The sequence below is a fragment of the Brienomyrus brachyistius genome, chromosome 21, assembly GCF_023856365.1.
Source record: "Brienomyrus brachyistius isolate T26 chromosome 21, BBRACH_0.4, whole genome shotgun sequence".
In the NCBI taxonomy this organism is placed as follows: Eukaryota; Metazoa; Chordata; class Actinopteri; order Osteoglossiformes; family Mormyridae; genus Brienomyrus; species Brienomyrus brachyistius.
In genome coordinates, this window is record NC_064553.1 from 687,744 (window position 1) to 700,995 (window position 13,252).

General features: G+C 54.4%; 1 long non-coding RNA gene across 1 annotated transcript; it reads left to right on the top strand.

The window, feature by feature from the left end:
- Positions 1 to 2,070: 2,070 nt before the first annotated feature.
- LOC125716866 (uncharacterized) lies at positions 2,071 to 6,317 on the top strand. The gene is made up of 3 exons (XR_007384423.1): positions 2,071 to 2,303; positions 4,307 to 4,957; positions 5,535 to 6,317. It is a non-coding gene; the product is annotated as an uncharacterized LOC125716866 (long non-coding RNA).
- The last annotated feature ends 6,935 nt before the right edge of the window (positions 6,318 to 13,252 follow it).

The window sequence follows — 13,252 nt, forward strand, 5'->3', positions numbered from 1 at the left end:
GTCTCCCCCTGCAGAAATAAGGATCCCCGCTAAGGGCTCTGGGTTTCCCCTTCAGAAATAAGGATCCCCGCTAAGGGCTCTGGGTCTCCCCTGCAGAAATAAGGATCCCCGCTAAGGGCTCTGGGTCTCCCCTTCAGAAATAAGGATCCCCACTAAGGGCTCTGGGTCTCCCCTTCAGAAATAAGGATCCCCGCTAAGGGCTCTGGGTCTCCCCCTGCCGAAATAAGGATCCCCGCTAAGGGCTCTGGGTCTCCCCTTCAGAAATAAGGATCCCCGCTAAGGGCTCTGGGTCTCCCCCTGCAGAAATAAGGATCCCCGCTAAGGGCTCTGGGTCTCCCCTGCAGAAATAAGGATCCCCGCTAAGGGCTCTGGGTCTCCCCTGCAGAAATAAGGATCCCCGCTAAGGGCTCTGGGTCTCCCCCTGCCAAAATAAGGATCCCCACTAAGGGCTTTGGGTCTCCCCCGGCTACCCCAACAATAATGCATTGCTGTAGCTCTTAGTCAGTCATCAAATGGCCATTAGCCGCTTTTCCCAGGTTTCCTTCCTGAGATCACGCCCCGCTGTCCGCTGTTTCCAGTTTGGCCTGAGCAATGATTAATGGTGCCTGTGCCACGCCCCCCACCCCACTGCACTGACCGCCCTTCAGATGTGATCCCTGACCTCCCCAGGCCGTAGCTGGTCAGGATTCCCCTTATCTCCTGCAGACATGGTCCACTTCCTCACTGGGTCGTTATTTCAGGTCACCGCCTCCGCGCTGAGTGGGGGGAGGTGAGATCTTGGTCCCTCAAGGAGCTTTAGCCATATCTACCAGGAAGCAGGGGCCTTTACAGCCTCCTGGGGCCTCCTGTGTTTTTTTTTGTTGTTTTTTTAGGAACAGGGGGCATACAGGGCACAGGGTGTCCTCACAGACATGGAGCCGTGGGGAAGGCAGACATGACAGCGTGCAGCTTCCCGGAGAGTTGTGGGGGCCTCCGGCCATGCACACTAAATGGCCTTCAGAAAGCCAGGTAACTTCAGAAGAGTGTATCAGAAAAGGCATCGTGAGGGAGTGAGTGAGGGATGGAAGGGAGGAGAAACCCTAATCCCAACCTCCTCCTGCCCCCCACCAAAAGTAATCAATAACATACAAGACTTTTGGCATTTTTACTTGTTTGAATGTAATCACAGATTTTTATAAATTTGGATTTCCCTTTGTGGGGACTGAAAAAATGGTCCCTATCATATCACCACAATAGGCTTTTATCACATTGTGGGGATATTTGGTCCCCACAATGTGATATATACAGTTCCCACACACATACACACACACAACCGGGATTCAGCCACTGAACACAAAACCTTCCTGATTCTGTCCATCTCCATGGCATCTGGCCGATGCTGGAACTCAGTGATCCACGTCATTTCCCAGGAAGGCCTTCCCTAATTAAGGGGTTAATTAATTAGAGAAAAAGTAAACATTGTAAGAATTCATTTTCCAGATGCCAGCACCTAAACACTTGCAGAAGCTATCCACACGCAGTATTACTGAGACGGTGTCCCATTCCCTCATCCCCCCCCCCCCCCCCCCCCCCCCCCCCCCCCCCCGCAGCCTGTATCCCAACAATGCACCTTTGCCTTACCTGGTTCTGTCCTGATTGGCTCGAGTCAGGCATGTGAACAGACCACAAGCGCCCAAAAATGGTTTCTCGGCGTTAGCCCCACCTCCTCCCTCTGGATTGTGTTGCCATGGAGGTCTCCCCATCCCACCCGGCAACGACCAGCCAGGCTGTGTCCAGCAGGGCGCCCGTGCGGCGGTGGTGAGTCCGGCCAAACACCACTGTGCCATGACGCCGTCCAAATTGTGATTACAATCATGCAGGATAAATCACTGCCGACTGCAGAAAATGGCAGGGCTGAGATAATGAACGGGTGAAGCCACGCGTGATTGGCACTCGGCGAATAAATAACCTGGAATTATCCGTAATAACCATGGTAACAGAATGGTAATTGCCAGAAAGTTCTCTTGTCTCAGAAATAGCGAGAGGAAAAAGCAGGGCGAAATGAGTGCTTATGTGGTTCCCGGCGTGTTAATCGTGAGCATTGTCCGCGTTTATTCGTGTCAGAAAAGGACGCGCAGGGCCTGCCTATCAGGAATCCTTTCTGCTCACAGAATGAGCACAATTAGCAGGGAAGCACATAAAACAGCCTCTTACCTCAGGGCCTGTCGAGATGATGCCCCTTTAGAAAGAAGCAATGTGTACCACAAAGGAGCAGCCCGCTTGGATGTAACAGGCCGTGAGGCTCTGCGGGATTGTACTTACAGGTAACGCAGTTCTGCTGGGGGGTCTCTGCGGGATTGTACTTACAGGTAACGCAGTTCTGCTGGGAGGGCTCTGCGGGATTGTACTTACAGGTAACGCAGTTCTGCTGGGGGGTCTCTGCGGGATTGTACTTACAGGTAACGCAGTTCTGCTGGGAGGGCTCTGCGGGATTGTACTTACAGGTAACGCAGTTCTGCTGGGGGGGCTCTGCGGGATTGTACTTACAGGTAACGCAGTTCTGCTGGGGGGTCTCTGGGGGATTGTACTTACAGGTAACGCAGTTCTGCTGGGGGAGGGGTCTCTGCGGGATTGTACTTACAGGTAACGCAGTTCTGCTGGGGGGCTCTGGGGGATTGTACTTACAGGTAACGCAGTTCTGCTGGGGGGCTCTGGGGGATTGTACTTACAGGTAACGCAGTTCTGCTGGGGGAGGGGTCTCTGGGGGATTGTACTTACAGGTAACGCAGTTCTGCTGGGGGGCTCTGGGGGATTGTACTTACAGGTAACGCAGTTCTGCTGGGGGGCTCTGGGGGATTGTACTTACAGGTAACGCAGTTCTGCTGGGGGAGGGGTCTCTGGGGGATTGTACTTACAGGTAACGCAGTTCTGCTGGGGGAGGGGTCTCTGGGGGATTGTACTTACAGGTAACGCAGTTCTGCTGGGGGAGGGGTCTCTGCGGGATTGTACTTACAGGTAACGCAGTTCTGCTGGGGGAGGGGTCTCTGGGGGATTGTACTTACAGGTAACGCAGTTCTGCTGGGGGGCTCTGGGGGATTGTACTTACAGGTAACGCAGTTCTGCTGGGGGAGGGGTCTCTGGGGGATTGTACTTACAGGTAACGCAGTTCTGCTGGGGGAGGGGTCTCTGGGGGATTGTACTTACAGGTAACGCAGTTCTGCTGGGGGGCTCTGGGGGATTGTACTTACAGGTAACGCAGTTCTGCTGGGGGGGCTCTGGGGGATTGTACTTACAGGTAACGCAGTTCTGCTGGGGGGGCTCTGCGGGATTGTACTTACAGGTAACGCAGTTCTGCTGGGGGAGGGGTCTCTGCGGGATTGTACTTACAGGTAACGCAGTTCTGCTGGGGGAGGGGTCTCTGGGGGATTGTACTTACAGGTAACGCAGTTCTGCTGGGGGAGGGGTCTCTGGGGGATTGTACTTACAGGTAACGCAGTTCTGCTTTGGGAGGGGTCTCTGCGGGATTGTACTTACAGGTAACGTAGTTCTGCTGGGGGGGCTCTGCGGGATTGTACTTACAGGTAACGCAGTTCTGCTGGGGGAGGGGTCTCTGGGGGATTGTACTTACAGGTAACACAGTTCTGCTGGGGGGCTCTGGGGGATTGTACTTACAGGTAACGCAGTTCTGCTGGGGGAGGGGTCTCTGCGGGATTGTACTTACAGGTAACGCAGTTCTGCTGGGGGAGGGGTCTCTGGGGGATTGTACTTACAGGTAACTCGTTTTTGCTGGGCGCGGTGGGGGGGGGGTATGCATATAGGTAATACGGTTCTGCTTTCTGCTGGGCTGGGGGGAGGACAGGTTCTGATCCTGGTCATGTTGCTTTTGTTTTACTTCCAGTTCAGCTCTTAATTAATTGGGCTTGAATGAATTTGCTCCTGTTTGATTTCCATTTATCAAATGATGGAAATGTAGACATCACACTGAGTAAGAGCCCCAACAGACTGTACACCTGCCAGGACCAGCAGGGGGCACCAGTGAGACCCAGTGCTGTAAAGCACCACCCTCCTCCAATCCTGGACATTTTGACAGGAAGCAAATCATACTTTGCTCCTTATTAATTCAGATTAATTCAGATATTATGCAAATACAATTCAGAGACACCACTGCAGACACTGAGAATGAGAGGCGTGTGGGGAGCAGGGCCAAGGGCGGGGGGGCTAGAGGCATGAGCGCGGTCCGGACACAACGTTGTCTCTGCTCTCGTGCTGACGTCGTTCCTGCCATAAAGCAGTTTATTCACAGACCTTTTTGTGCTTTTTGTCAAAGAGCCCCCCTCCCCAGAAAGGACATTTCGGACCACAGGCAAGCCACACGCTCCCCCCCACCTGGCCCTGTACTTCATTACGGCTTTTCAGGGGGCTGTGGGGACATAGGCCCTCCAGCAAAGAGTGGCACCAGGGAGCAGGAAAGGAGAGCAGGACGCTGGGAGGAGAGTTCCTCCATGATCTCCACCGCCTTGCTCTGCAGCCAGAGCTGATCTCCGCCTCCACGCTCTCCGGCCAGAGCTGATCTCCGCCTCCAACGCTCTCCGGCCAGAGCTGATCTCCGCCTCCACGCTGTCCGGCTAGAGCTGATCTCCGCCTCCACGCTCTCCGGCCAGAGCTGATCTCCGCCTCCCCGCTCTCCGGCCAGAGCTGATCTCCGCCTCCACGCTCTCCGGCCAGAGCTGATCTCCGCCTCCACGCTCTCCGGCCAGAGCTGATCTCCGCCTCCACGCTCTCCGGCCAGAGCTGATCTCCGCCTCCACGCTCTCCGGCCAGAGCTGATCTCCGCCTCCACGCTCTCCGGCCAGAGCTGATCTCCGCCTCCACGCTCTCCGGCCAGAGCTGATCTCCGCCTCCACGCTCTCCGGCCAGAGCTGATCTCCGCCTCCACGCTCTCCGGCCAGAGCTGATCTCTGGCCATCACCCAAACCAGGTGAAATCCCAGTCACCGATGGGCTGCTGTGTCTGTGGGCTGGTTCATTGCATTATTTGATTTAAATTTAATATAATCATATTTAATCCATCCATCCATTTTCCAAACCGCTTATTCTACTGGGTCGCGGGGGGTCCGGAGCCTATCCCGGGAGCAATGGGCACGAGGCAGGGAACAACCCAGGATGGGGGGGCCAGCCCATCGCAGGGCACACTCATACACCATTCACTCCCACATGCACACCTATGGGAAATTTAGCAACTCCAATTAGCCTCAGCATGTTTTTGGACTGTGGGGGGAAACCGGAGTACCCGGAGGAAACCCCACGATGACATGGGGAGAACATGCACATGTGACCCAGGCGGAGACTCGAACCCGGGTCCCAGAGGTGTGAGGCAACAGTGCTCCCACTGCACCACCATGCCGCCCCAAGTGCTAACCACTGCACCACCATGCCGCCATTCCATAGTGTAATACATACTGTTATTGTACAGTTCTGTTTTTCTTATTAACATTGATAATGAGTGTATATATCTTCGGTTGGCATTTCTAATTATTTGTGTGTGTGTTTATATAGGCTGGCACCACAAAACAAGCAGGCTTAGGGCGCCGTGCAGAGACCAGCCAGGCATGTGAGCAGATCCCACTGCGTGAACATGGACGGCCCAACCAGCCCAGGACGGTATCATGTGTTACAACAAGGACACACACACACACACACACACACACACAACGAGGCGTTTGAACTAAACCAGCACATCCATGGCTCTGTGAAAGTAGACCGGTGATTGGCTGGCTTAAATGACTTAAGTGCTGAGTATCTGAGGTATCTAAGCAAACCTTGATGGCATCTATACTCATAATACTATTCTTACCTTCATACTTCATTTCGAATGTCCAGTTCTGGTACTCAGGCCCAGTGTGGTCCAGTTAGGCCCTGTGAGATCCAGTCAGGCTCTGTGAGGCCCAATCGTATAGGTACCATGTTCAGCTGTGGATAGATTTGTGGTTGACGACCCAGGCCCCCAAGTTTGAGCAGTGGATCAGGATGTTGCTCCTAGATGTGGCAGCACAGGCCTGGCTAGGAGGCACAGCAGAGACGTACTGGCAACACACTGGTGAGTACGCTCCTGACGTGGACGGGAATGAGACCCGACAGCAAGATTAAGGACAGAGGAAGGAGCCTATTTCACGGCTGATTTGGTTTAATATCTAGGCAGCAGCAGGAGAGCTGGCAAGTTCACTCTCGAGTGAGGAAGGAGAGGGGGATGCGGGGACGCAGGACGGGAGAAACAAGAGAGAAGTAGAAGACGCCCGTGGTTAGCCTAAGGATAGGTGGCACACTAGAAGGTATCCCAAAGAGCAGAGACATGTGGGGGAGCGGGGACAGTGTGTGGGACAGGGGACAGTGTGTGGGACAGGGGACAGTGTGTGGGGGAGCGGGGACAGTGTGTGGGACAGACGACAGTGTGTGGGACAGGGGACAGTGTGTGGGGGACCGGGGACAGTGTGTGGGGGAGTGGGGACAGTGTGTGGGACAGACGACAGTGTGTGGGACAGGGGACAGTGTGGGAGACAGGGGACAGTGTGTGGGACAGACGACAGAGTGTGGGACAGGGGACAGTGTGTGGGACAGACGACAGTGTGTGGGGGAGCGGGGACAGTGTGTGGGGGACCGGGAACAGTGTGTGGAGGACCGGGAACCGGGGACAATGTGGGGGACCGGGGACAGTGTGTGGGGGACTGGGGACAGTGTGTGGGGGACCGGGGACAGTGTGGGGGACAGGGGACAGCATGTGGGACAGGGGTCAGTGTGTGGGGGACAGTGTGGGGGACAGGGGACAGTATGTGGGGGACAGGGGACAGTGTGTGGGGGACAGGGGACAGTGTGTGGGGGACCGGGGACAGTGTGGGGAACAGAGGATATGTGTGTAAATGGGAGATGTCGTGTGGGAGTGTATCATAATGATAACCTGGTTAGCCCCTCCAATCATAACCTGGTTAGCCCCTCCAATCATAAACCGGTTAGCCCCTCCAATCAAATCTGCTGCTCCTGTTGCCAGGCAAACATGTACTCACCGGGGCCAGGACACATTGGTCCAGGTCACATCACTGCAGTAGGTTTGACGAGGAGGGGGCACCAGACTCTTACTTACTGCTATACCTGTGAGGGTAACAGGCTAATTTCAGCTGGGGAGGTAAACCCATACATCCCTAGGGAGTAGGGGCCTCTTGACGCTCTGAGACCAGGAGCAACACTATCCAGGGGGCTGGAGGGCACAGTGGCCCAGCCTGAAATCCCGCCCAATGCAGGGGGGGCCTTGGCTGGGAAGATGTGAGTCATTCTGGGGGGTGGAGGCAGCTTTGTGCCTGACTCTTACCTCATTGACTGTCGGGGAAATAATGACCTCTTAGCTGAATAACCCACTTGATAGGGTTCTTTCTACTGTAGAGCCCAGCAGACGCACACGGGGGTCAAAGGGCAGCATGTGGGGCGACGTGGGCCAGCTGGCCATGACATCACTCCCCAGCATTTTCATGTTGCTGTTCTGAGATCCCATCAGAGGATCCCAGCATTCTGGGATCCTCCTGCTGCGACTCCCCTTCTTACCATCTCAGGCTACATCCCAAAACCTTAAAACCTTCTCAGTACCTTTACATCGCCCCGAAAGTTTTTTTGAATTCCAGATGTTGGAGTGCTGTCCCAATACTGTAGGGAACAAGTCATTGAGGGCTGATTTTCGCTCAAATCACCCTTTTGCCAGGGTCATGTGGAAGTCTAGACAAGAGCACCCTTTGCGTAAGTGAAATTCACCTCTGGTGACAACCACGCATAAAAGCTTCTACTTCAGCGATGGCTTCTTACTTACATACAAGCGGAGCAAGGTAAGTAATCAAGGTCGCAAGTGTGTCTTTTTGTGTGCACCACCTTCCTCGCTCAATCACTCGGCCCCTTCCTTGTCATCTTTATGAATTTTCAACATTAGACAGCTAATCATTGAGGGAGGGAGCAACCGACTATCAAAAAGTAGTTTTGCCATGTAGCCTCAGTGACTCTGAGGCATTACAGAGGGTCGATGTTAAGTAGCTGGTGGGCGGTTTGCAGTCCAAAAGAGAGCAGGAAGGTAGGGATCTGCATCACATGAGGGTAGTGTGAACCCTCACTAGCTGATTGAGGTGGGGGTCCACATCAGTCAAGGTGGTCCACGCTCTCACTGGCCCATAGCCTCACATGTCAGGGGGTTGGTGCATAACCTTCAGGTGGTGCCCCACCCCCATTTGATCCACCCCCATCGGTCCCCCAGTGGGCTGGCATCTGTGGTCCGGAGAGCCATCGGGGTCCCAGTGCCTGTGCAATGGTATGCAAAGGACAGCCTTGCCATAAACCTGCAGGAGGCGCTACAGCGTGCTCTCCTTGAGAACCAATCAGCAGCCAGCTGACCGTTAGCCTGTTGTGGGAGACGCCCCCATGGCCTTCTGACCTACTCTCACCTGCAGAAATGCAGTGCTTTCTTGTCAGCAGTAGGAAGAAAAAACATGCCCTTGATGCAGACCCTGCAGTGCTGCGGCTCTCGATCTCCACACCCAGCGCTGCCTCACACCTATAGATTTTGCAGATTGCATTACAGCCGGCTCATTTATTTTCCTCAGCAGATAAAGACAGATCACTGCTATGCTCTTATATTGCAGAGGATGTGCTGCATGTGCCTCCTGGCTATGGATGTATCGGACGCATTAGCATGACAGCATCCTCTCTGATCACTCTCAGGGGTCCCACTTGACCTCACCCAGAAGTTCACTCGTCTCTCGCATGAGAAGGCGGATGTAAAATCACCTCACAGCTACCCGTCGTTTCCCACAGAACATGTGCTGGGATGCTGTGATGTTTTGTTCACTCAGCACGTGAGCTGCTTCACCACTGTAATGACACATGATCGTCGTCCCATTCTGCAGTTCACACTGCACCAAGAGCATGTTTGCCCACGTCGCTGAGAACATCGTCTTAGCGTGAGGCTGGCTGCCGGTTCGGATGTGCGACGGCTCCGCACCGATGGACTCTGCTCTCACAAACTCACCCTCTTATCTCCCACTTCACCCCCCCTGAGGAAGGGGGTATGTTACTCTCTCTGGGGGAACGCTGCACGCCTATCTCTCATTCCATTAAGTGATGGGGGGCAGGGGCCAGTCTACCCCCATTCCGGCCCCCTTTGATTTATGATAATTGATTTCGGTCTGATTCCACAACGTTAAGCACACTGGAGGGCTTCCTCCCGAGGAGAAGAGCGGCTGCCTGCAAGGGGCCCATAGTCGTCACCTCAGTGCTTCTGCTAATTTTGGCTCCTTGTCAGCAAAGCCTTATGGGTAAAATGCTTATGGGTGACGGTGTCAGGGTTTACTTTCTGGTAGCACCTGCTGTTGGGATGAATAGGCCTCATTTGAGTGGTGCTGATGCCTTCGGCTCACAGTGTCTCTGCTAAGGGACTCGCTGGCTCGGTATGAGTGAGATCACTCAAAGAATAGTTTCTTTCAAAGTGGGGAAAATTGATGCCCTGTTTTCAGCTGATATCATCATAGATGATGTGGGAACAATGCAGGCTAAAGATGAAGCTGTTTCCCTCCATTCTGTAGTGCTGAGCTCTTTCACATCGTTCCTGTTTCTGAATAGACAGGCCTGGAAGCTAAGTTCAGGAAGAGGACAGTTATGTCGTCCTAAAGTCAGTGTAGAATCCCCTACTGTCCCTGTAGGGTCCATTGCTGCAAGCTCACGCCCAAGACGAGCTCAGGCTAACCTGGGGGGGAAGGTTCCCCAACTGGGGGGAAAGTTTCCTATCCAGCACTGTGCTTTGATTTTAAACAGTTAAGCAGCTTCTGGTTTCCATACATTCTGACAGTGTTTACAGGCAAGTTGAAGCAGAAGCCGACCGGGGAACATTCACCTTTAATTCTGAGGAACCTTACATTCAGGAGCTTCACAGGTAAATGAGTGACCCTCACGTACCTACTCACCTGGGAGAGTGGGCGGGGAAAGAGGGGTATTCCTGGATGGACCACGTGAGCGAGAGTGAGTCAGGGCAGCCAGAGAGCGCTGTCAGCAGGGTGATGTAATGAAACAGCACTCTTCCTCTCATTACAGAAAACTGGAACATGTTTTAAGGAAAAACACAGAACCTAAAATATCTGTCATCAGGCTGTTAACATACCAGGATGGGTATTTAGATCAGGAGTCACAGGGCTGGGGGGGGTCCAAGATGTCTGCCAGCCATCTTAGCAATAAAGCAAGAGGCACCCTGGAGTACTTACAGTACCCATAACCCCTACAGGAACAGCCAGGAGGACCTGCAGTACCCATAACCTCCACAGGAACAGCCAGGAGGACCTGCAGTACCCATAAGCCCCCACAGGAACAGCCAGGAGGACCTGCAGTACCTATAACCACCCACAGGAACAGCCAGGAGGACCTGCAGTACCCATAACCTCCACAGGAACAGCCAGGAGGACCTGCAGTACCCATAGCCCCCCACAGGAACAGCCAGGAGGACCTGCAGTACCCATAACCTCCACAGGAACAGCCAGGAGGACCTGCAGTACCCATAGCCCCCCACAGGAACAGCCAGGAGGACCTGCAGTACCCATAACCTCCACAGGAACAGCCAGGAGGACCTGTATGCTCAGTACCCACGTGGGGTCTACTGCCTCAACTGTCAGTCCCTGGAGGTCTGTTAGAGGGGTCTACTGCCTCAACTGTCAGTCCCTTGAGGTCTGTTATAGGGGTCTACTGCCTCAACTGTCAGTCCCTGGAGGTCTGTTAGAGGGGTCTACTGCCTCAACTGTCAGTCCCTGGAGGTCTGTTATAGGGGTCTACTGCCTCAACTGTCAGTCCCTTGAGGTCTGTTATAGGGGTCTACTGCCTCAACTGTCAGTCCCTGGAGGTCTGTTAGAGGGGTCTACTGCCTCAACTGTCAGTCCCTGGAGGTCTGTTATAGGGGTCTACTGCCTCAACTGTCAGTCCCTTGAGGTCTGTTATAGGGGTCTACTGCCTCAACTGTCAGTCCCTGGAGGTCTGTTAGAGGGGTCTACTGCCTCAACTGTCAGTCCCTGGAGGTCTGTTAGAGGGGTCTACTGCCTCAACTGTCAGTCCCTGGAGGTCTGTTAGAGGGGTCTACTGCCTCAACTGTCAGTCCCTGGAGGTCTGTTAGAGGGGTCTACTGCCTCAACTGTCAGTCCCTGGAGGTCTGTTAGAGGGGTCTACTGCCTCAACTGTCAGTCCCTTGAGGTCTGTTAGAGGGGTCTACTGCCTCAACTGTCAGTCCCTTGAGGTCTGTTAGAGGGGTCTACCCCTTCGGCCATCATACACTGGGGTCTGATAGGAGGTCAAAACCCCTGGTCTTCCTGCCCTAGGAGTTTGTTGGGGTGGTCTACCCCTTCAGCCATCAGTCCCCTGAGGTCTGTAAGGGTGTCTACCCCTTTGGCCAGCAGTCCCTGAGGTTTGTTGGGGAGTCTACCCCCACGCCACCAGTCCCTCAGGGTCTGTTAGGGGGGTCTACCACCTCGACCATCAGTCTATGGGGATCTGTTAAGGGGGTCTACCACATCAGCCATCAGTCCCTGAGAGTCTGTTAGGGGGGTCGGTCTACCACCTCGGCCGTCAGTCTCTGGGGGTCTTTTAAAGGGGTCTGCCCTCTCAGCCGTCACACCCTATGCATCTGATCGGGGGTCCAAGTCCCTGCCCTGGATTACATACAGTAGATGTCACTTGTGTTTCCGGGGCGATTTATGCAGTTTTTCTGTTCAGACTGCAGCCAAGCACACAGGCAGAGACATTCAGACAATGAGCTCCGTGTCACATCTGTCGAGTCTCTCCTGGCCCGGTCCAAATCCGGCTCCTTCCCCTCTATGCCATCTACTTTAGGTTTCGTTAAAACAAGCATCATCTCCTGGAATATGTGAAATTATGAAATTACTCTATTACTCTAGAGTCAGTAAATCTTTGAGTGTTTGCCTGTGTGTGCCTGTCACCATGTGACTCAGGCACAAGGCCATGAGGAGCGTATCCCCACTGGTCCGTTGTTCCCAGTGTCCCTGCGCTAGCATTCCGGTCACTTAGTGGGCTTTTTGTGCCCAGACTGCAGGGAGTGGGGTTAAGGCTGGTCCCAGATCAGCCCGCAGGGCCGTGCATAGTGACTGCGCTCAGAGCCTCGTAGCTGGAGCTCACCTCTTTGTGATGGCTGTTGTGCCGTTGCTAAGCGATGAAAGCTGGAGGCTGCAGCCAGGGACATTGTCGTATTGTAGCAACAACAATCAGATGCGGCGCTCGGCCGTGTGGGAGCACCGTGGCGCTGAAATGGGATAGCAGGTTGGGAAGAAGAGCTGCCCTCACCCACACACAACAATAGGCCCCTTTCAGGAGCCCTCTGTCAGGCACATGCACACTGGGAGATGTAAAAACCTGTTTCTCTGTAAGGCAGAACGGCCCGCAGCAGCCATGAATGACAACGAGCACTATGCCAGTGCTCAGCCAAGCATGGCAGCGCTCTGAGACAAAAGAGGCAGATAATTCCCCCTTCTGGTGCGGGGGAGTCAGCCTCCCTTTCTGCGAAACTCTGACTCAGGCTGTGACAGGCTAAGCCAGCCACCGGCGGCACTCCTGATTGGCTGTGAGGTCTTAATGGGGGGAGGGGCTCCTCCAGAGCCTTTGTGATAAAGATCAGGCCCTACAGGTAGAGCTGGGTGTTCGCTCAATACCTACATTGTCCGGGCCGCCATCTGCCGCGCCGCTGAGTGGCCACATGCCCACATGGTGGCCCACGTCACACGGCAAGCCCGCCGCCATCCTACCCTCCCCCGGCTCTGTCCCCCAAGCGTGGGAGCCTGCTGCCAATAGCCTCTGCACCTCAAGGCTCTGGAACATTCTTAGACACTGGGCCAGGGGGCTAGTGGCAACACGGCCAGTTCTGCCTGCACAGAACAATGGTGGAGCATTGTTCAGCCCTGGAATGTTCTGGAAAAGCAGGGAGTGGAGGTAGCTGAGGTGCCCTGTAGGTCTTGGGCTCGGTTCCCAATGCCGAGTGTCATTCCAGGAAGAAGCTGGCTGTGGTTCAAGCGTGCGCAACTCAGGTGTGTGAGACGCAGGCGTGAGCAGTCACTGGTCCCCTGAGCGCTGAGCGGCGTGCTTTACTGATGCGATTGAATGCGCACTGCTGGCAGAATGAGGCTGTCTCTGTCCGTAGCACCCTGCCAATTCGCTTCCAGTCACACCCCATGCTGATGGACAATCATACAGACCTCAGAGACAGA